Raw genomic sequence first — 23,457 nt, 5'->3', positions numbered from 1 at the left:
TCAAATCCATGATACAGGGGCTTGTGTAGGCGATTATACATGATGATTAGTTTGTGGCAGAGGAACAAAAGTTTGTGCTTATTTAATTGAATGCTATGAGACTGTTGGATGGAGGCAAACCATGCTGAGTAGGGATGCACCGATCGATCGGCACGTGACCGGAAATGGCCGATTTTCACGTGATCGGCCTCGATCGGTGATCTGCGCCGGTCACTCTAAATAGCCGATTCTGTGAGCCGATTTTCACATGACGTGCGCGCACCCCAAAGCACCGAGACAGGCACCCAGCCACCACGCCAGCATACCTTCCTCGTTGTGGATTTTTTTCACCGTCAGTGAAGTAGACAAAGCTCGCAGTTTGTCACACATGCAAGTCGAAAATAAGCCGTGGAGACAGAGATGCGGCCGAGTCCCGCTCGGCTGGAGTCCAGTCTGAGCGGCTCGCTTCACCTCACTGGCCCCTCTCTCTCTGCTCTCTCTCCCCGGGAAGCGGTGCTCCAGCAACCCGCCACCGCGCACAGCCGGCTTGGCGAGGTGAACGTGAGCATTGTGTCCAGTATAACCATTCCCCGACCTGCATTCTCCATTCCACATCAGCGCTGCTGCCTCAGCCTGTCAGTCATGTTGTGACGTGGATACAGGAGAGACTATTTGTTTCGTATTGCAAATAGAACGACATGAGAACGACGGACATAATAATAAAAATGCATCGGACTCACAAGTGTGCAACGTTTTCTGTGCGTGATGATATTTTTTCGGATGGCAGATAAAAATACGCATACCAAACTTCGGACTGTGTGTAAACTCCGCCTGATATTCAGACTGAAGATCGTTACTGTAACTCATAAACTCATTTCCCCTCTACTCAAGAGGACTGGTCTGGAGCCAGTCTATAAACTCCTTGTCCATGGATCATTTTGATGTTCTGTTGCACCTGTTTTCTTTTGGAAAAGTAAATGCATGATAGCTGTGGGATATAGGCTATTGGATTTAATTTAATTTTTGTATTCATTGTATTTGCACAAAAAAGCTCTGTCCAGTAGCCTAACCTAGAACACTTTTATTTTGAGATGTGTTTGAGTGAGATGGTCCTACTTCATGCAAATGATAATAATTGTTTATTTGTTTATTTGGATCCCCATTAGATGTAAGAATTGTTCTATGAATCTTAATTTTCAAACAAAGTTACAAAAACGTTTCTGTAAGCTGTCAATTGTTGTTTTTAGAAAAAAAAATCGGAATCGGCAAAAATCGGTATCGGCAAGTCAGACTATTCAAAAATCGGAAATCGGAATCGGCCAAGAAAATGGCAATCGGTGCATCCCTAATGCTGAGCCTTGTCAAGCTCACTGACCGCTGACCGCATTGATTTGCATGATCACTTGAAATGTGACCACTTGAAACGAGAGAAGCTAAAAAACGTTTGTCTCAACAACTTGTTTTTAAAATGACTGACGATGAAACAAGAAGTTTACCAGTGAGAGGATTTCACCTAGAATGTGATTAATCTGAATATTCAGTCAAATGGTTGATTAATGTCTCTTTTCTCTTTCAGACATGATTCAGACTTTGTTTGCACTATAATTGGAGTTTACCACAGAGAGGAAGGAAAGAAAGCAGCAAGGCCGAATTCCGAATGAAAACTCGTGTGGAGAACATATTTTCCTTAAAGCTAACTTTTATTTATGGATTTATTTTATTTTATTTCTTTGTTTAGATTATTGTACATATTGGGAGATGCAAAAAGTGTTGATTTTGATTTGCTTATAATAAAAGTGCAATCAGTATTGGCACAATCTCTGGTGTCGTCAGTTTGAATTTCACTTCTCTTGAGTTCAGCAGCAGCTTAACACAAGTTACGTTAATATTCCTGTCCCAGGCCAGGGTAAAAAAAATTATAATCCCGACCCATCCTGCTCCTTTTTATTTTTTAGTCTCTACTAGGCAATAGAGACACTGCGTAACGTGTCATCATTCAGAAACCACGCCCAAGACGGGGGAAAACAGAAATCCCCCCTCCAATCCTGGCGTTCTCCTATGTCACGTTGCGTGTTGCACAAAAAGATCGTATATATGGAAGACGAACACTCCAACTTACTTCTTGACAGCTAGATCCATATTTTTCTTCTCGCCAATTCTCAATGGCTTCCTTGTTTTGCTCAGGAGTACAAAAAAACTTTAACTGGCGATTTTTTACATTTGTTGTCTGCGCAGCCCAACACACAACAGCTTTTAGCTATGTTTAATTCAAGGAAAATGACGCTGGTGTGTGGAAATGAACGGAGCTTTTCCCCCGTGATGTGGCCTATTTCATGTAGTGTCTCTATGCAATGATTGTTGATTTGCTGTTCTCCCCATCCTTTTAGATGACTTATAACAGCCGCGCTCGAGCAACATCTGTTCACTTCCATGTCCAGAATAACGCATAACGCGCCATTCTGATACGGAAGTGCCTGGAATAAAGTGCAGAGCTGTCGGCGCAGGAAAACATGAAGACAAGGTAAACACTGCCCACCAACAGGTGCTGAGTTACGGCCTTTTTTGTGTTAAGCCACGCCCATTTCTGCCGTTTATGGCGCCCCATTTTGGTCGAATTGCACAAGATTTGACACATGGTCTGTGATGATCTCCGAACATCTCCAGCAGGTTTTGTGAAGATGAGTTAATCGGTCATGAAGTTATGACAATTTAGCTGAGAGGCCACGCCCTCTCACAACTTTAAGCGTTAATATCTTCTAAACGAAAGTAGATTTCAAAAAGCCAATTTGTAGAGCTTGGTCCATAGATGCTTCCTGGCAGTTTTGGTGGAAATCGGTCAAACGGTCTAGGAGGAGATGTCAAAAATGGGTTTTCCAAACTTTTCAAAATATCTAAAATTTTCCAGACGGACCTTGAGGGTTCCTTGAGGCAAATTTGTAGAGCAGGTTCACCTGAACATGTAAAAAAAAAAAAAAGTTTGAAAATCGGACAAACGGCGTGGAAGTTATGGCCTTTAACGTAAAATCTTTAATTATAGCGCCACCTTCAGGCCGATTCGAAAAATATTCCTTGAGCAGAAACTAGCACCCAATATCTGTCCTTGTGCCAAACTCCAGGTCTCTACCATTTACCAACTCACGGGAATTTGCATTGAGGCAGATGATCAAGAATAAATTAATAATAAACCAGCACAAAAACAATAGGGTTTCAGCCCCTTCGGGGCTTGAACCCCTAACCAGCACAAAAACAATAGGGCTTCAGCCCCTTCGGGGCTTGAACCCCTAATGAGGGGGTCCCCAGTATAATTTCTATCTTGTAAGGGGTCCTTGGCTGAAAAACATTTGAGAACCTCTGCATGAGAGAACATTCTGTGTTCACAGGAGGCTGGAGAGAAAGAAGAGGCCAGTCAGGATGATCAGTCATAGTCTAGCAGCAAGTCCTCAAGAAAAGCTTTAGTTTTTGAGATACCCCTACCCGAGGTAGAACAAATGACAACAATGATTTTTCTTATCTTTAGGGTCTCCCATTAATGAAATTGATTCTTGTCAAATCTTATTTTTGGGGAAAAAATGTTTTTTTGGCTGTTCTTTAGAACTACCCCAGTCCCTGAAAAAGAGCCAAATTATGTAATTCCGAATAGGGGAAAGGTGACAAAAAAGCCCATAACTTGAGAGAATGCTCACTCTTTTCCTCATCAGATTTGCTGAGGTATGAACCAGGTGGCTGCCCTACATCTCCAAATAGTCAGAAAATTATTTACCTAAAAAGATCAGGAATTATAGTCCTGTAAATATAGCTTTAGTTTAGGCGGAAATTGTACTTTGTGGTGATGGGAACATATGACTCCATCACTTTTCTCTCATTTATCAGAAAAACAGAAATCCCTGAAAAATATACCATTACTGAATTGTCTAGGGTGCTATTGAACACTAACCAGTAGTTCTATGGAGATATCTGGTACCGTTCTATAGACCAAATCACCGTGACGTCACCATGTAAACAAATTTACTTCCTCCGGGTACCACTTGGGGAAGGCGGCAGGTTTAAATGTGCGTGTTGTCAAATAAATGCTGTCAAACCCTCTCGTTGTTTTCGGCCGACTACTTTCAATTTAAATGGTTAAACGGTTGGTAAACATGCTTGTCCGACGTATCTAGCCTTTCTTCTGTGTTTGTTTTATGTAGTGTTAGCTAGCTAATAACGTTTGTTTGTCTGTCAAACTCGCTGTTTTTTTGCAGACTCGTTAACGTTACAGACAGAGCTACCGACGCCATGTTAATTTAATTTAGCGTCAAGTCTACTCTGGTCTGGTCCAACAGGTAAATAAGCTAGTCTGGTCTCTACTAACGTTAGTGAAAGTGTTGTTATGAATGATATTAAACAACAACACAACACGGACGAACCATTTTTGTCTTCTTTGTCTGTTTTTGTCTTCAACACGTCAGTTTGTGCCGTTCACCGCCATTATAATGTGTGGACCCAGGGGTACCCCGGAAGTAAATGTAAACATCCCGCTGATTTGGCCTATTGCAAATGAGATTTCTTTAGACATAGGCCCAGGGCCGGATCTACCATATGGGCAACCTGGGCAGGTGCCCAGGGGTCCTCAGTATGAAGGGGCCCTCCAAAAATTTTTTTTTTTTTTTCGGGCTCATGTCGGGCTCCACAGAACTATGACACAAATCTAAGAGCAATCAAAATAAAAAATAGTTTCCAAGAAGATTAAGGGCCCTTTCACACCAAACCAAACTCATGTTGTTGTTACATTGTATACATTTGGTCCAGTAAGGTTCGCTTTCACACTGCAATGATCCCAGCGGACCAGCGGACTTTAACATGACAGACCTGTCATCATCACCTGCGTGGGCTGCGTCTCCACTGATTGGCTTGTGGATGAGTGTGCGTCTGACGTCAGCGTCAGACGCTCCAAGGAATTTGCTCCTTGTTTACTCCTTGTTTATTATGGCATTGCTACCAGCAACACCAACTTCACTCGCAATACTCGAGATTAGTTTGTGTAGATGATTTGATAATCGGATGTCACAATGTTTGTCCACTGTGAGCCGACGTAGTGTTTACAAGCTAAGCCTATCAGCGTGCCTCTAGCCCCAGCTGGTGTCCGAGTACCGGTAGCGTATAGCCAGTTCATGATTACATGCCAATGTATCTGGTCCGCAACTCACGTTACTAAAACTAGCAATCTGTTCACAAGTGTGTGATCCTTGACTCACACACCACATGTGAAAGTAGATTTTACAGTTCGAATTCGCCAAATGAACACCCTTGTTGTGCGCAAATTGTACCAACGCAGACAGGCAAGGGGGCGAGGACTGCAAGCCATCCTGCAAGCCTTTCTGGCAACGTGACGAGTGACGAGTCAGCTGTAGCTTCCTGTAATTGGTCCTATAGTGCGAACCTTCCAATTAAATGCTTTCACACTGCACAGGAAGCGAACCTTGGTCGGATCAAAGACTCGGTCTTTGGTCCGCACCATGGTCCGTGTGAGGTTTCACACCTGTCATTTTTGACTTTTCAAACTGGAAAGTCCGAAGGTCTGGACCAAACGAGATAGGTGTGAAAGCACCCTAAGTCTCATGATTGAGTGTGATTGGATGGCTGTGGGCAAGTGATGATCAGGGGCATGGAAAGTGGAGGTGCTTATGGTGCTGCAGCATCCTCTGCTGTTTTGTATTGGAATTGCAATGTCAATTAAAACTAGAACGACCGCAACACAGACTTATGCCTCCGCCATTAGTTCATTCTTGAGTCCAAATCGCATTACAGAGCTTTGAAATTGGGTGTGTGAGGTCACAGTGACCTTGAACTTTGACCACCAAAATGTAATCAGTTCATCCTTGAGTCCAAGTGGACGTTTGAGGCAAATTCGAAGAAATTCCATCAAGACATTCCTGAGATATCGCGTTAACAAGCTTGAAAATGGCATTCGAGAGGTCACAGTGACCTTGACCTTTGACCTTTGATAACCAAAATGGAATCAGTTCATCCTTGCGTCCAAGTCGATGTTTGAGCCAAATCAGAAGAAATTCTATCAAGCCGTTCTTGAGATATTGCGTTAACCAACTTGGAAATGGCGTTTGTGAGGTCACAGTGACCTTGAAGTTTGACCACCAAAATGTAATCAGTTCATCCTTGAGTCCAAGTTAATGTTTGAGGCAAATTTGATGAAATTCCGTCAAGGCATTCCTGAGATATGGCGTTAACAAGCTTGAAAATGGCGTTGGAGAGGTCACAGTGACCTTGACCTTTGACCACGAAAATCTAATCAGTTCATCCTTGAGTCCAAGTCGATGGTTGAGGCAAATTTGATGAAATTCTGTCAAGGCATTCGTGAGATATCGCGTTAACAAGCTGGAAAATACCATTTGAGAGGTCACAGTGACCTTGACCTTTGACCACCAAAATCTAATCAGATCATCCTTGCGTCTAATTCGATGTTTGAGGCAAATTTGATGAAATTCCGTCAAGGCGTTCCTCAGATATCGCGTTAACGAACATTGTACAGACGGACGGACGGACATACGTACGGACGGATGGACGGACAACCCGGATCGATAATGCCTCCGGCCTGGCTATCGCCGGCGGAGGCATAAAAAAAATATATATATATGATTAAAATGTGTTTATGTTTTATACTGCAATATTTCGGGTTTAGTTGAAGACTATGAGCAAAGCAAAGAGGGTGGAGATGTTATTTTTGATGTTTGGTTTATAATAAGATAATAAAATATAATAATAAATAAAGTTCAGTGTTTCTGCCTGTGTTGCGGTCTGTTGTAGTGTAAAATGACCTAAAGGGAGAGCAGGTGGTGACATTAAAGTGAGTGAGAAAAGGAGAAAATACTGAATAATGACATCACAACAGTATCCTAATGTTAATTTAAAATTAGATATTCCTCTTAAAGCAGCTACGAGCAACTTTTTCGATTGTTATTAAACAGTATAAATTTAATATCAATGCATCACATCTTACCTCTAATAGTCGACGATACCAACGCAGAGTAGTCTCGCTTGAACCCCGAGTGAATCGGCCAGTGTTAGTGTGTCTGTAGCCAGGGCAGATCAGGAATTGAAATGAAACGGTTTGCAGCAGCCACTTCGGCCATAACCACAAAATAACTTCCAAAAAACCTGTTAGAATATAACGAGAGATGTTCCCGCGAGTATGCGTGGCGTTCACATTGTTTATGTTATGTTGCTAGGCAGCGCAAACGGCGTAAAAAGGCAGCTGCGTTTCACTTCCTGGTTTCACTTCCGCGTTTCACTTCCGGGTTACCCGGTCCGGTTGCTCTAGAGAGCCCCCTGTTGGCGCGAGTTTAGACAGACTATAGACTTAATAATCACCTAAGGGAGCAATCTCAGATACACACGGCTTTGGTCTCGTCGACTATTAGAGGTAAGATGTGATGCATTGATATTAAATTTATACTGTTTAATAACAATCGAAAAAGTTGCTCGTAGCTGCTTTAATATGGCTAAAATCCCTAGTTCACTATATTATGATAAACTCAAAATGGGGAATAGTGAGTGAGTGAATGAGACGAACCATTCCGAACACAGCTTAGGACTCAACCTGCTCTCACTAAAGGCGCTGACAGGGTTCTGCCCAGCCTCGACTTGGAGCCTTGCCGCTGAATAGCGGCGACAGCGAGACTGTTCATACTCGAACGTAAGTTGGTTGCGGTGCACGTCCAAAACACTAGGTGGCTTGTGGTACACTTATGTCCATTACATATGACGTTATCATGTGTCGTTTACCAGTCATGTCGGTGGGGGGACATTTTATTGTCCCTCCATTTCAAAACTCATTCCGGTGAGCCTGCAGAAGGCTTTGCTAGATGAGAGACAAGCACTGTTAAATGATTGAACAACTACCTGTGCACGGCCCAAGGCAACGGCCAATCACAGATCTCGTGCTGGTCACGTCACGTCCGCGTTGACGCCGCCTACTCACATTTTCGTGGAGCTGCACGCCCCCTCCGCCAAGCTGCGCCGATAGGACGGCCAGCTGCGGCACAGTCGGGCGGCGGCGCTGGTGATTTCACGTAAGCATAAAACCAGTTTAGGGTTGACTAACCTAATCTCTGTCTACCATGACATTAAAACGTTGTGGTAGGCTACCAGAAAATGTTCATGGGACCAATTAGTGCAGACTCTATTTTTCTATTTTTTTTACTTGTACCTCGTCCAGCACAGAGAATTTATCATTTTTTATGTGCATAGCTACTTTTGTCTACTTTCTTGTAGGCTATTACCTGGACTGGTGAACATTCACACCTCACACAACACGACTAAACACGAGCAAAGCCAAGCCAGCATCTAAAAGCTGGTTTTGAATTTTGGAACTGAAATACCGGTAGCCTATCTCAGCTTTCAAAAGGTCCCTCAATGAATTTCCCTAAACATACTTTCAAACAAGGAAATATAATTCTAACTATAATCCTCCTTTGACGGCATATTGCCCATCCCAAATCCCTGGGCCTTTCTGTCCAGATGATTTTTGAATTCACTGAAAACTTCCACATACTGAAAATCCCCCAGGGCTGCCGTCTGAAATCGTGAATTCACTGAAAACTTCCACATATTGAAAGTCCCCCAGGCTATTTAAGTTCAAGTGTTTGTTGATGAGCCAAACTTACCAGACACGTGTCTGTTTCCATAGCATCACCACCGCAACCCTACTTTTATCAGAGTAATCTGACTGTTGCCAGGTAATGCTGTCTGATCTTCACACTATACTATCATCACACGATCATCACAGGAAAGCACCGTTCAGTTTCCCCATCTCTGCATTCGATCTTATCGTTTTTCTATTTAATCTTGTAGTTAGTGTGTGTGTGGGGGGGGGGGCTGAGGTATAATTTGGACAGAGAAAATATGCAGCATATCAGTTGATGTTGATGACACGCTCTGCACCCCCTACTTAAAGTGTAACTAACCTCCAAAACACTTTTTTTCAGCTTTTAACCAATATATATGACTTTGGGGGTGATGTGTGAAGAATTCTGGTCAGAATTTCCACATTTGACACCAAACTGTTGCCATTTGACCATTTGTATCATTTTTCAGCAGCATACCTGGCATAAGCGCCCCTAAGGGTCAAACAGTGCTTTTTTTTTTTTTCTCAAATGAATGGGATATTTGGTACAACCTGACGTCAGGTTGTCCCCAAAGACTATGGGATTTCAAGATAATTACTCCCCTACCCCCCCTGTACCCTTTCGGCTCCTCAGAACTCCAAGCCTATTCTTATTGAAGTTTGCTCTTAAAATACTGAACCAAACGTCGTCAAAGTTGGCACATGTCTTAATTATAGTTAGTTTCCCGCTGAATGTGTCATTACTTTATTGATATCTTACCTGGATAAGCTCGAATGATGATGTTTATATTATCAGTCCGAGTTGCAAGCTACTGTCTCCAGCCCAGGCAGGCGAGAGTCGTACTGTTACATGGACGAGCCCCAAGCTCCGCGGGCGCGCGCAGCAGAGCAGAGCTCTCTGTGCTAGAGTAGAGAGAGCAGTCTGATATTTCCGCAAACAAATATGGTCGCAGTTTAGCGCACATGTAAAATATAACGCTATACTACGACGTGACAACGTGACAAAGCTTCTCTAAACACATCGGCTACTATCATTTCCCTGCATCCCTCCTACTGAGATTATATCGGTAATGATTTTGGACAGACTGAATGCGCGGAGGAGGCGGAGAGATCTGCAGCTCTGCCCTGAGTAGCCCTGAGAGACACTCGCCTCACTACTCCCCCTGTACCCTTTCGGCTCTTCTTCTTTTTCTTCTTCTTCTAGTGTTTTATGGCGGTTGGCAAACTTATTTGTGCATTACCGCCACCTACAGTACTGTATTGTAACAGCTTCACCTCAAAGTTTATAAAAGTCACTGCTCTCAGCCTAGTGGCTTTGCAGAGTAGGAGATTTGAGAGAGAGAGATAGACAGACAGAGATAGACAGAGATAGATACGAAGTTAGATAGTAGATTGTGCGCTGTTAGTTTATAGGTTGTGTTCTAGTAAGTTAGTGATTTTAGGCAGTTGTTAGGTTCGATTTCCTCCATAGTAGTGTAGCTAGTAGTTTAGTTAGTAGATAGCTCTTTGTGAGCTTTAGCTCATTGTTAGCATTAGATTAGCATTAGCTCATTGCAGTAGTGATAGTTTTAGCTAGTAGTATTTAGCGTTAGTTTTAGCCGAGCAGAATGGTTCGGAGGTGCCTTTTTCCTGGGTGTAAAAGCACCACCGCGCTGAACAGCTTCCCTGTGGACCCAGAGGTTCGGGGAAAGTGGCTGGTTGCTCTGGGCCTGGAGAGTGTACCGCCTACAGCGAAGGTGTGCCACCGCCATTTTACGAAGGATTCCTTTGTCAATGCCGGTGAGGTGGAGTCGGGCTACGCGACGCAGCTCATACTGCACAGTTATGCTGTCCCTCGGCCAGTGGCCTCGGCTAGTGGCAGTACACCGCCGCATCGTGAGGTGAGTCGAAGCTAGGTCCTATGTTGGTATTGATGAATAATGCGTTTATGTTGTGTGAATAGTTCAGCTGATTAGAATTGTAATACCATTGACGGAAAGATAATTTTGTGCGCTAAACTCTGCTGGAAAAAACAGGAGATGGCATATAATATAAGTGCACCACTAAAGTAAGGAATATTGCAATAGTTTGTGGACTTCAAGATTAGGGTTAGCAGTGTTAGCTAGCAGTTCAAGCTGCCCCGGCTAGTGTGCTGACCCGTTTTCCTTCCCCCACACTCACATGTGGTCAAGTAATATTTGAATGATGGTGTTAGCTAGTTAGAATGCCGATTTGACTACGATTGCATTGTAAATTTACATGGTAAGAAACGGCTGTATTGAGGCTGTGTGTGGCTCACTAGCAGGGAAAAAACGTGTGTGTGTGGGCAGAGGGAGGAGAGAGAGAGAGAATTACAGTGAGAGAGAGCAATCAAAAATCAAGCATCATATATGTTCAGCCAGAAAACATGATTCAAGTTCAAGTTTGTCAAATACAAATGTTTTACAATGGAATGTTTCAATTATATGTTTTCATGCCTAGTGTGTTCTAATTTTATGATTGTTATTTGATGGCTGACTTGAATGGTTACTGGGCCATTTCAAAAGATAAAAAAAAATGCTCTGCTTCCATATGTAATGCCTTGCTGTTTTATTTATTTATTAATTGTTGTTACACAAGACACCAGAGATTATTTTGGTGGTATTCCTATCACACCATTAAAAAGCCCAATTAACCTTTGTGTGTGTGTGTGTGTGTGTGTGTGTGTGTGTGTGTGTGTGTGTGTGTGTGTGTGTGTGTCTCAGCCTCAGCCTAAACTGACCAGAGACATGGCGTGCCAGACTGAAGCAGTCAGCACAAAACATGCTATTGGGCAGGCTGACATGAAGCCTCCCAGACGAAGCAAATGTGAGTCATAATATTAGCTTGATACACCTGCTACACATGTATCATGATGAATGGGCTGAAGCTAGACACAATCGAGTCTGAAAGAGCACTGTACTCCGTCGGGTCCCCCTAAGCGCACTCCCAAAGTTTGAAGTCGACCTGACAAACGGTTCTCGACAGGCGTGCAGACCTGGAATTATTGTATACAAGTGACTTGTGCTTTTTGAGACTACAATATGCAGCCCTTATGGTGGTTCTGCCTGGTCCAGGAGGTCTAAGACAAACCACACAATTTGCTTATCAAGCTAGAAAAATCCAACGAGATGACGTAAATTGGCTGTTTTGAGTGATTTTAAATATAATACATTATGAAGAATAAGTGCCCATTATGTTTTCTAACCCCTGGTCTAAACTTCTGTCTGTGGGCATGTTGCTATGTTGTTCGTATGGGCCAAATACCACCTGTGTGTGTGTTGTTATCAACTGTTATTGCTAACAATGAGTAGCCTGGCTAGAGCTAACCCTGGCTGGTATTCCAATTTATATATTAGCCTATCTGTTTATTGAGATTAAAATCAAATCAGTATCATCCAAAGATGGGGACTTGGATTTGAGACTTGGACTTGAGTCATACACACTGCACACACAGTGACTTGAGACTTGTCCTCAAAGACTTTAGACTTGACTTGAGATTTGGGACCCGTGAAAACAATCTTTTTTTTTTCTTTATTTGCCCCCCCCCCCCATTTCCAACACTGTCCATAAGAGACTTGACTTGGACTTGTGACCAAATACTTGCTAAAAAGGACTTTGTGTCATCACGGTCACTGCAGCTGCCTCAACTCGTTGTAGTAACAGCCTATAAGCTACAGCTATCAGTGTCCGGTGTTTCTTTAGCTTTTTTAGCGTTTATTTAGAACTAGCTGGTGCTCACATATTTGCTCACATATTTGAGTTTGCGCTGCTTACTGTAAAACCCTTTCTTCATGTGCAGCTACTCAGGCCCGAGTTCCTTGCAGGAATGTGTCATGTGACACGAGCACACTGGCGGCTGTTCCTGAGGCCCTGCCAATGGAGTCTCCAACAAGCTCCAGCCCAGGCTCGACACCGGTCAAACGCAGGAGATGTGAGGACTCGAGCTCCCCGCTAGTTTTAACCGGCAGTTCCATGGATAGGTAAAGCATTTACTTTATTTATTTGAATTATTGTGCAAATGTTTGTTCTATGAAAGCCAAACTAAATCCTACCTCCCTCAGTAGCATAGCCGTGCCTCAACATTTTCTTTATTACAGTCTACCATAGGCTTTTGTTCTAAGCCTCGAGGTGTTTGTTTAGGTGTCTGATTTATTTGACATGTCAGTGCATTTATGATTTTGAATTCATCATTATATTCTATGAAAGCCAAAGCATATACTATGTCTGATCTGATGTCAGTCTCTGTCACAGTATCCAGAGGGCATTTCTGCAGCCATGTTCTGCTCCTTGTGTTGTGAGTGCGACACTCTTCATTTCACAGCCACTAGGTGTCAGTGCTGCTGTAGCATTACAGAACCAAATGCTATAGAGTTGAAAATAAAACGAACTTTTGAAAAGTCAGAAGTATTCTTTTTTGTGTTCACAATAGAGATGTCAGGTTTGTTTGGAATATTACATCTTCCATCATTGCTCACTAGTGCAGGATCTTAGGCTAGCCTTTCTTACCCCAGGTATGGATAAACTTCTTTTTTTTTAATCATAAAAAAATGAAATTAATATCGGTTATATCGTATCGGTTATCGGCCAAGAAGAATATATTTATCGGTTATCGTATTGGCTCTAAAAATCCATATCGTGCATCCCTAAATGGTAGTCTGTCATTTAGAAGTGCTGTTGTCTGGTTTATTTAGTCAGATTTTTGTCAACACAAGGTTCATTCATACTCATAGAGCATTTTCCTTACACCATATCATTTGTCTTTCCCTTTTTTAGTACCTCAAATGCATTGCCACCTCATGCAGTGACCAAGTACATTGTCTACGAAGACAAATTAATGGAACTGTTTAAAAAATGTTCACTTTGCAACCGGAGCTGTGAGATTACCAAAACAGTCATTGGGACACTCCTCCGGGTGAAGCAGTACTGCCATCACTGCCACCACGCTGACCAGTGGTCCAGCCAGCCAATGGTGAACAATATACCAGCAGGGAACCTTCAGCTGTGTGCTGCGGTTCTGTTCACAGGCTCATCATTCGCTAAAACATCAAAGGTGAGACAGGACCAAATTTATAATATGTTTTGTTCCGGTAGTAGATTGCAATTATGTCAGATCACATTACTGTTTTCCTTTTAGTTCATGGAAGCCTTCAAGATCCAAGGAATCTCGGAAAATACCTTCCATAAACACCAGGCCAAGCTCCTCTTACCCACCATCAACTGGCAGTGGAACCAAGACCAGGAGGCTCTCATAAACGACACCATAGCTGGTGGAGATGTGACACTCGGAGGGGACATGCGCGCGGACTCGCCGGGTGACTACCAACTTTGATGAGGATGTATGATAGTTAGCTACAGCATAGAGGTATATTTTCAACATTTTTAGTACTGTTATTTTATAGTTTTATTACTCTTTACTCTCCTGTTTTTAGGACATTCTGCAAAGTATGGGAGCTACACTATGATGGATCTCAAAGTAAACAAAGTCATTGACATTCAATTGGTTCAGGTGAGACATTGATAGAAAAACAGTAAGAAAAATAATTCACATGAGTCCTTTTGTATATACTGTGCAGAGCATATATCTATTTTTTTTATCCATCACCAGAGCAATGAAGTTGGAAACAGCGTACGGATGGAGAAGGAGGGCTTTGAGAGAAGTCTGTCTCTGCTGGAGCGCAAGGGAGTCCCAGTAAAAGCGGTAGTCACTGACAGACATACAGGAGTCCGGAAATTTTTGCGGGAGCAAAGAAGTGGGATTACCCACTACTTTGACCCGTGGCATATTGGAAAGGGTATGTATGAAACGATACTAAAACATCATATTGCTGCAATTGTCTCTTACAGTTTGTGTTTGTAAGCTTTATGTTTTGTGCCCAGGCGTAGGGAAAAAGATTGATGCACTTGGTAAATTGAAAGGAATGCAGAAGGTGGCCTTGTGGAGGAAGAGTGTGGTGAACCACATTTATTGGTCGGCTATGACCTCTGCATCACCGCAGGAGATTGAGGCGAAGTGGTCCTCCATCGCCAGCCACACCCAGAATCTCCACACCCATGACAATGCCCTTTTCCCAAAGTGTCTCCACCAGCCTCTAGTCGGTGAGCAGGCAAGGGAGTGGCTCGAGCCAAGTAAGTGCAGTTGTAAATTGCTGATCATGTTTACTTTACAGCTAGTTATGTTGCCAAATTGGGTTAATTACATTACTCCTGTGTGTAGGTACCGCAGCATGTGAAAAATTGGCAGCAATTTTGCTGGCTCCGAGACTGATCAAAGACATCACAAAAATCAGTCCACAATACCACACTTCAGGGATTGAGTCCTTTCACAGTCTGATCTTGAAGTTTGCCCCCAAAAATGTGGTGTTCTCCTTCACTGGAATGCTGTGCAGGTATTCAATGCCTGTATATTTTCTAACTTCTAGTATTCACCCTCCCCTCCCATTTTTTGTAATTGCTGAACATGTTAATATAACTGAATGTGCTTCTTATTAGACTGCAGCTGACGGCAATGCACTACAATGAAAATGCAGACAGAACACATACATCCACTGCAGCTGGAGCACTGAGATACTCAATCGTGTACCCAAAGTACAAGCACGGTGACTACAGTGTGCGAGCACTGAAGAGTCATCCCACTTCAGGTATTTTTTGTTTTTTTTTGCCATAAGTGGAGCATCATGATTCATTTTGGGAACGTTGTGTTATAACTCTGTTTTATCTGTACACTGAAGGCTACATCGACACATTGATGGAGCTATTATTTGAGCATGTTGTGGGAGAGCCGCGTCCGTATCAGGAGTTCCTTGATGCAGTTCCTGTCCCAGAGGCCCTATGTGCACAGTTTCCGAGGCCTGACAAAGCTGAAGCAGTGGCCAGACACAAGTCACGATTCTTCAAGAATAGGTAAGGTTTGGCTGATTACATAATAGTTTGTAAGAATATATTTCTGGTTATTGATCACTGAATGTGATTGTTTGCCAGTTGTATTACTATCCGCTGATATATCCCTGTTATCGAACTAAAAATCTACACGCTTTTTTTCTTTTTTTTCCAGCGACGTGTGAGTTCCTGTCCAGGAAAGAGGCTGTCACTGCAGTGAAGCGCCCGGGGACCAACTTCTTCCAACCGCCGCTGGTCAGACGATCTTCTGCATGTCTTTAGTGGGCGGTTCAGAACCCGAAATTAACTTTTTGACTCACCGGCCAGGTGACGGGTAGATGGCGGGGAAAAATCCACCCGCCAGGCATATTTCTTACTGGCCAAAATAATATATCAAATTTTTGTCATAAATACGTCAAGGATTCTGCTGAGGATTTTTCTCAGATGGCCAATGCAGCCAGTAATGTTCCCGAATATTTACCGTCCACTATTAAACAAAGGACGTTATAAAATACTTGTTTAAAGAATCGGGTAGACCCCTGAGCGTCACCCGTCAAATGTAAAATCTGGTTGCCAATAGCGCTTGGCGGGTGTTAATTTTGGGCCCTGGGGGGGTTATATATGGAGGAACCCCAGGGAGAACATGCAAACTCCACACAGAAAGGCTCTTTCGACAAGATAGCCCACCTGGACAGTAGGCACTGAAGACATGGGGCGTGGAACATGCCCACAGCGTCCCAGGGGGGGATCGAACCCACGACCTTGTAGCTGTGAGGCGACAGCACTACCACTGCACAACCGTGCCGCCATCAGCCCAACAGACTCCACTTCAGATGGCTGTGTGCACGCCCGGTATCTGAGATCACACACGAATATATTCTAGCAGTAACGACTTGTCTTGTATCAGTACTAAACACTAAATGATACCTCTTTGACCTCTCTTTGTCTTCCCAAAACATCTGTTATCTGTTTCCAACCAGAGGTTCTACTGAGAGCTGAACAACTTGTCCACTAAAGATTTCCTTCTCCCGTCTAACAACTGACTGCCGACTACATGTCCCTCCATGCTGAAGGCCCAAGTAAGTTTCAAGTCATTTGGTCCATGTCATGTTAGCCAATTTTTCTAACCTGTTCAAAAAGTACAAGAGTGAATTCAATCTACATTATAATTATTGATATTCTGTGAAATACATTTAATCAAAGCAGCAACAAATAACTTGATGAAAACCTTATTTCTTCTCAATAAAAATCCCTCCCATCGCTTTCACAACATGGTGAAATACTGACAGCCAGACTGAAAAGTATAATCAAACAAATAACTACTGAAACTTATGTATGTCTTTTCAATCAAAAAAATATTACCTCCCCATCACTTCTACTGACAGCCTAGTCTCAACACCAGACCCATGAGTTCTTATGCTCATACACGACTTTAGCCCACCCAACCTGCCTGTTGAAAAGGAATCACTTTCATTGGTGCTATGACCTGTCGGTTCTCCTCCCAAAACAGCTGCAAAGTAGCACAGACTATTACCTCAAACATTTTTTTTTTTTTTTACTTGGACAAATTAGTTCCTGTCCAGTGGTGGGGTTGAGTCCATGCCGAGGTTTTATCAGCTCAACAGACTCCACTTCAGATGGCTGTGTGCAAGGTATCTGAGACCACACACAAACTTGTGTTGTATCTGAACACTAAACACTACGGCATTGAGCTCTCTCTGTCTTCCTGAAACATCTGTTTATCTGTTTCCCACCAGAGGTTCTACTGAGAGCTGAACAAGATTGACGTCTCCCGTCGAACATCTGACTGCCTTCAACCTGCGCAGGCTACGAATCAAACTTCTCTTCAACCTTGCCTTACCTTGCAACACTACCGGGACAGAAAATTGGTGTTTCTTCCCCTCTTGACTCTCACTGCTGTTTTTTTTTCTCTTAGTTTGGATGTTACTTCAGGGTATCTGCGGGGTCTTGAAAAGTAAAATTGATAAATTAATTTAGGGAAAATTAAGGCCCTTTCAGCGGTATTACATTTTGTAGCTTTTGTGCTGATGGTCTTAAATGAGCATATGATATCAGCCCATATCGATCGTAGACCCCTGAATTGAACAGATATCGTGAGAGCAGACTAGATACAGTATATCATCCCGCTACGTTCACACAGACACAGGGAACCTACGCCTTGCCTTGCCTCAACCCACGCCTACACCTGCAGACCTTGAGCTGGGTGTGAACCGATCACACCGCACGCCTTTGCACGCTGAACCTGGAGCCGAGTCACAAGCGCCTCTCCTCTCTCCCGGCTGTATTTTTTCACGTGTGGTCCCGAATTATCATGTGTAGGTAAAATAAATCTGATATATTTAATGTTCTATTGATGCTGGATATGTATAACCAGGTCTGACTATAGTCAGACTTTTTAGAGAGGCAATCTTGCAAGAATATGTGCTGGCACAACAACATTGTCCATCTTGCTTCTTCGGTCGCTATTCTCTCTCTTGAAGATTTGTTTGCCGACGGGAAGAAAGCCCCACGTGATAGCCACCCGTCAATCTCACTCTCTGCTCAACACTGTTGTAGTAACTATTTTATTTTGAAATTCAGTTGACTGCCATTTCCCACGGATATTGTCGTGGTTTTCTTTCGTGGCTTGACAGAAGAAGCCTGCCTGCACGCGCCTTGTCGGCTTGAAAATAGAACTTGCGCCTAAACGATAAAATCGGCAAGGCACAGGCGAGGCGTGGGTACACGCAGGGTTCGCGCTCAGGCGCCCGGTGTACACAGCCTCGTTGACTAAAACGGACGCCTATTTAAAAGCGTGGATAAAGGCAAGGCTTGGGTGGCCGGTGTGAACTAAGCCTTAGAGTTTGGTATGGTAATATGGCATAAGTCTTTTCCTGATTTTAAACGGTGCATTACAGTAAACTGATGTCATTTTCTGAACTTACGAGACTGTTCTAGCTGCCTTCACCAACTTAGTCCTTACTTCCACATCATTAGTGATGATTATTTATCAAAAATCTTGTGTAAATGTCACCCTCACCTTGTGAATTGCACTCGAACAGTCAGTTATCAGTGCAATTTATAAAGTAAAGCGTCAACCAGAACAAGTAACCACTGAGACCCCTCACTGATAAAAAAAAATCTATCCAGTATCTTCAGGAGTGTTTTAATTCAATCCAAGCAACTCCCATCAATCTATATCAATCTAAACAAAATTAGGTCATGGACTAAAAAGTCATACTCATGGTCATTCTGTACTGGGTCTTCATCAGGCCATAGCCTGATGAAGACCCAGTGAGGTTGAAACGCGTTGCGTTTTCCTGCCCGTGTCTCTTATTTTGTATGAAGTTGTACATTGTATGTAAACCTGAGGTTACCTGTGTACCAACACTTCTGGATTAAATTTCTCATAAAGTAACCAGTAAGCTCCTTTTTTCACTTTTGTATTCTACTTGACTTTGAGCTTGCTTGCTGCCACTTTCTCTACTCCTAGGCTACTAGTATAACATTTCTATCTCAATAGGCTTCACATGATGAATGACATAACTGCTGAATATATAAGTTCTGCATTACTGATGTTTAGTATAACATTTCTATCTCAATAGGCTTCACATGATGAATATATAAGTTCTGCATTACTGATGTTTTAAAAATGTAACCTGTTATGTGATGATAAAACCATCCTGCGCCTAAAAATAATTTCTGGAATTGACACAGCTGTGGACTTGATGGAGTGAAAATGATTTTATTTTAGTCCTCAAAATCAAGTGAAGGGAGTGGGGCCTCCCTGAAACCAGTGTAGGCTGCCTCATCTTCAGGGAACTCAATCCTGATGCGGGTGACGACGCAGGAGGGAAGGCGCACTCTCACATGCTTCCCCAGATAACCCCACACCCAACGCACAAAGTTGCGGTATGCAAGAAGCCGGTAGGAACTGTAAAGAAGGAATATATATGGTCAGTGCTTTGGCCAAAATGTTAATTTGTTTTATTAATCTACAAAATGGGGATCATTTTCAGGATGGAAAGGATGTTAGATTGTGAGACTGAGTACTTGTTTACTTTATATACTAAATATGTATTAAAAATATTGTAAATACAATTCCCTGTATATACTTGCTTATTTAAAACCGGATCGTCCAATTCCCCAAAGAGTTGCAGGTAAGTGCCATATGCTGCCTGCAGCACATATGGATTGAGGGCAACTGGTTCAAACCCTGGGTGCAGAGTTGCACAGGCGACTTCTTCACTGTGATACCGCCCACACCTGCGCATGACCTGCATGGAATGAAAAGCAGTATATGTGTTGTGTGGTCTCATGCAGTGATGAATGTATTATAACCACAGAAGTACATGTGAGGTTACTTCAAATACTGATACGATGGAGCTTTTTAGGGTTATTTGGTGTGCTTATACCTTTGGTATTTCCTTGCAGCAGATGTTCTCACTAGGAGAGAGCTTGCTGCAGTTGCCACAAGAGCACCTGTTACAAATGGAAAAGACATTTCAGAAATGTGCCATGAAAAATCCCTATGTAACTGCAAAAACTGGGCTATTGGTTCAAAAATGTAATTTTCTGTTAGCCAGTGGGTTCCAGGTGGCCCCCAGCAAAAAAGTTGTAATATATTGTCTTTGGGTCATTTATAAATGAAATTAGAAAAATATTATTAGCATTTTTTTGTAGTGCTATTTCACATTGAAGTCAATGGAGAGTGGCTTGTATGTATTTTCCACCTATGGGTATTAAAAGTAAGGCAATGACAGAAGTGGGTATATGACTGCTTTGGTCATGGGTTTCAAAATCTTATCAGATGGGGGTCCGTGGTCTAATTTGTGTCAGTTTAGGGGTCCTTCACGTGAAAACGTTTGAGAACCAATGCTGTTAGCTAGCCTACAGTACAACACTCAAATCCTGTAGAGGGCATTCAATTGAATTGTCGATCATACCATTCATTGACCTCTCCCATTCTGTGGTGAGCCTCCATCTCCTCGCCCACTGCTTCAATAGCTGCTGCTGGCTCCCCACCAGCCTGTGCTAGTGGCTCAAACTGATAAGGTTCTGGGCCGCCGACAGGGGACTCCGGAGGAGAAAAATCCTCGACGTCAGTGTCTGGATCCTCCACTTCTTCATAGGACATTTCTGTCAAGGGACTGTTTGTGCTGCTATCAGAGTCACTCATTGTTAGAGACCTTAGCTAACCTAGAGACAAGCTAACCTAGCCTATGCTATCAGTGTTTAGTATGATTGTGATTGTGGTGGGCGGGGGGGGGGAGGGGGATGCAATGACGTATCTACGCCAGTATGCCGCCGGCGATAACGAGTCTCGCGTCACTAGTCTCTTGTAACGTAATTGCCATAGAGATACATGCAGAAAATAATTAAATTTCTAGTTCGCCACTGAATTACCAAATTGATATAACTTTCAACCATTTTGAGCAAAGCTCTTTCCAAACAGGCCACCAGCGTTGGCTAGTTGTTGATATTTATACAGATATGGCCCATCTCAAATAAATTATTTTTGAGGCAAACTGCAAACTGTAATGGCGTCGATTTCCGAAAAAGAATCTGGACTTCAACACAGCCAAAGAGTCCAGTATAGACAAGAGCATATGTCATTTCTTGGTTTTTTCCATAGGTATTTTCAAATCACTGTTCTAATACATATCTAGGGGGTTAGTCCCCCTTTAAAAACAGTTCCAGCGTCCCTGGTGGTGGTGACTGGTCAGCCATTCATTTTTCCATAGATCATTCCATTTATTTATTTTTATCTGGTTTTCCCCCTTCTTGTGTCCGAGTGCAAATTTCGGGAGGAAGGGGAGGGCCCTAGGTGCTTCAGTGCCCAGGGCAGTGTTGGGAAAGTTACTGAAAATTGGTAATTAGTTACAGTTACTACTTACTTCTCTCAAACGGTAATTTAATTACTTTAAAGTTACCAGTTACTTCAAAGTAATTAGTTACTAGGGAAAGTAACTTTTGCGTTACTTTTAAAAGTCCGCTTCGATTGTTATTAATGCACACATTATGTTAGTGTTGCTGTGCCACAGTGTGGCATTGAACCTTCGCTTATTGGGGAGGCTTATAGCCTATCAAGGTCATTAGCCTCTGGGGCTCTGGCTGCAGCTCTCTCCCCGGACTAGGTCTGAGGATCAGAAACTGGGTAATCCTCTGAAGTTGTCCGTTATTTTCATGTCCTAAAGTAACTAGTAACTAGCCCAGTTACTATTTTAGTACCTGTAACTGAGTTACTGAATTTGAAAAAGTAATTAGTTAGATTACTAGTTACTGAAAAAAGTACTTAAGTTACAGTAACTAGTTACTTAGTAACTAGTTACTCCCAACACTGGCCCAGGGGCACCTGGGGGTACTAATCTGGCCTTGCATAGGCCTACCACCTCTTCTCTGCAACAACAGGGATTCATTCTGTCAACTTCACAATAGATATGATCTGGCAGCTTCTGACTTATTCTGTGACGGCGATGAGCTCCTCTGACCTGTTATCCCTCGTTCTAAACGTAGAGGCAACGTTGCATTTTTACTTCCATAAACTCTTTAACAGCCTCCATCCATCTGCTCAGCAGATTCTCTCGTAACGGACAAACCCGTCTTTTATTGTCACACGAACACCACAACACATGCATGCGGCCACAACACACTCATGCTGACGGTGGCCGGTGAAAAGTGTCCTCTGCATTTAACCCATCCAGGCATGTCCTTTCCTCCGAGGGGCAGGCCAGGAGCAGTGGTCGCTTTCTCGTACAGCGCCCGGGGACCAACTTCGGATGTTGTCGTCACTGGTCGGATGAAGATGACGATCTGATCTTTTGCATGTTTTTAGTGGGGGGGTTATATACGGAGGAACCCCCTGGGGGAGCACGGGGAGAACATGCAAACTCCACACAGAGAGAAAGGCCCTTACGACGAGATAACCCACCTGGACAGCGCTACCGACTGCGGTAACTCTGTTGAGTTTTGAAAACGTTCCCGTTTACACTGGATTTTTCTCATCTGAACACGATTATTTATGTTTTTGGCTGGACCACACGAGCGGAGCGGAGCCAGCCCTACAAAAGCGAATGTCGCTGACACTGACTGACTGACTGAGGGATAAAGTTACACCATTGGTCGACTGTGGCACGTGACACGGTGGACAGTTTGTGCATGTGTGACACTGTGAGCGCTGCTATAAAACAACCACCTCTGGTCGTTTCAAGGACGTGAAAACTCTCCTCCTCTTCCGAAAAGAGAAAAGACTTTTAAACGGTTTATTTAAGGGAAATTGTATTTATTCCTTTTTGTTGACGCATCATCTTATGGTTTGGGCTCCTTGGTTGCCTCAGTGTCGCTCCCAAATGAACAAAGAACCCTTAAGTCAACAGACTGTAGTATGAACACATCACACTGGGCGAGGGGAGAGCCAGGAGGAACCATTCTGCACAGAGATGCATTTATTTATATATTATATTATATATTTATATGTAACCATATTTTATTGTGAACAAGAGACACTGGTCCCCTCCCACTAGCAACCATGTTTTTCTATTTTGGTGAAACGAGTTGGACACAATCGGCAAGTAAACGCGCTAATCTCCACACACTGTCGGGGCGAATGCCTCACAGGGGGAGGGCGAACGCACCGGTTGAATAAATCGACCACAAAGCAAGTAGTACATAATGTCACATTTATGGCATCTAATGTTCATTGATGCTTCAGTTGAGTCAAATGACCATACTAATCTCAAATCAATTTATCATGTTAAATGTTTAAATTGTCTGAAATTAGCCAATGCTTCAAACTCCTTTGTGCATAATGACATAGTTTACACATCACGTCCAGTCCACCTCCAAATCATAATCACATAGTTTACACATCATGTCCAGTCCACCTCCAAATCATAATCACGTAGTTTACACATCACGTCCAGTCCACCTCCAAATCATAATCACATAGTTTACACATCACGTCCAGTCCACCTCCAAATCATAAT

At 43.0% G+C, this 23,457-nt stretch overlaps 1 long non-coding RNA gene across 1 annotated transcript; it reads left to right on the top strand.

Moving 5' to 3' along the window:
- Nucleotides 1-16,426: 16,426 nt before the first annotated feature.
- On the top strand, nucleotides 16,427-18,890 carry LOC310792771. The gene is made up of 3 exons (XR_014553500.1): nucleotides 16,427-16,551; nucleotides 17,045-17,124; nucleotides 17,230-18,890. It is a non-coding gene; the product is annotated as an uncharacterized lncRNA (long non-coding RNA).
- The last annotated feature ends 4,567 nt before the right edge of the window (nucleotides 18,891-23,457 follow it).

Source organism: Poromitra crassiceps (genome assembly GCF_964638095.1).
Source record: "Poromitra crassiceps genome assembly, chromosome: 18".
Taxonomy (NCBI): domain Eukaryota; kingdom Metazoa; phylum Chordata; class Actinopteri; order Beryciformes; family Melamphaidae; genus Poromitra; species Poromitra crassiceps.
Note: the sequence above shows the minus strand (reverse complement) of the source record. Positions and strands in the feature narration are given on the sequence as shown.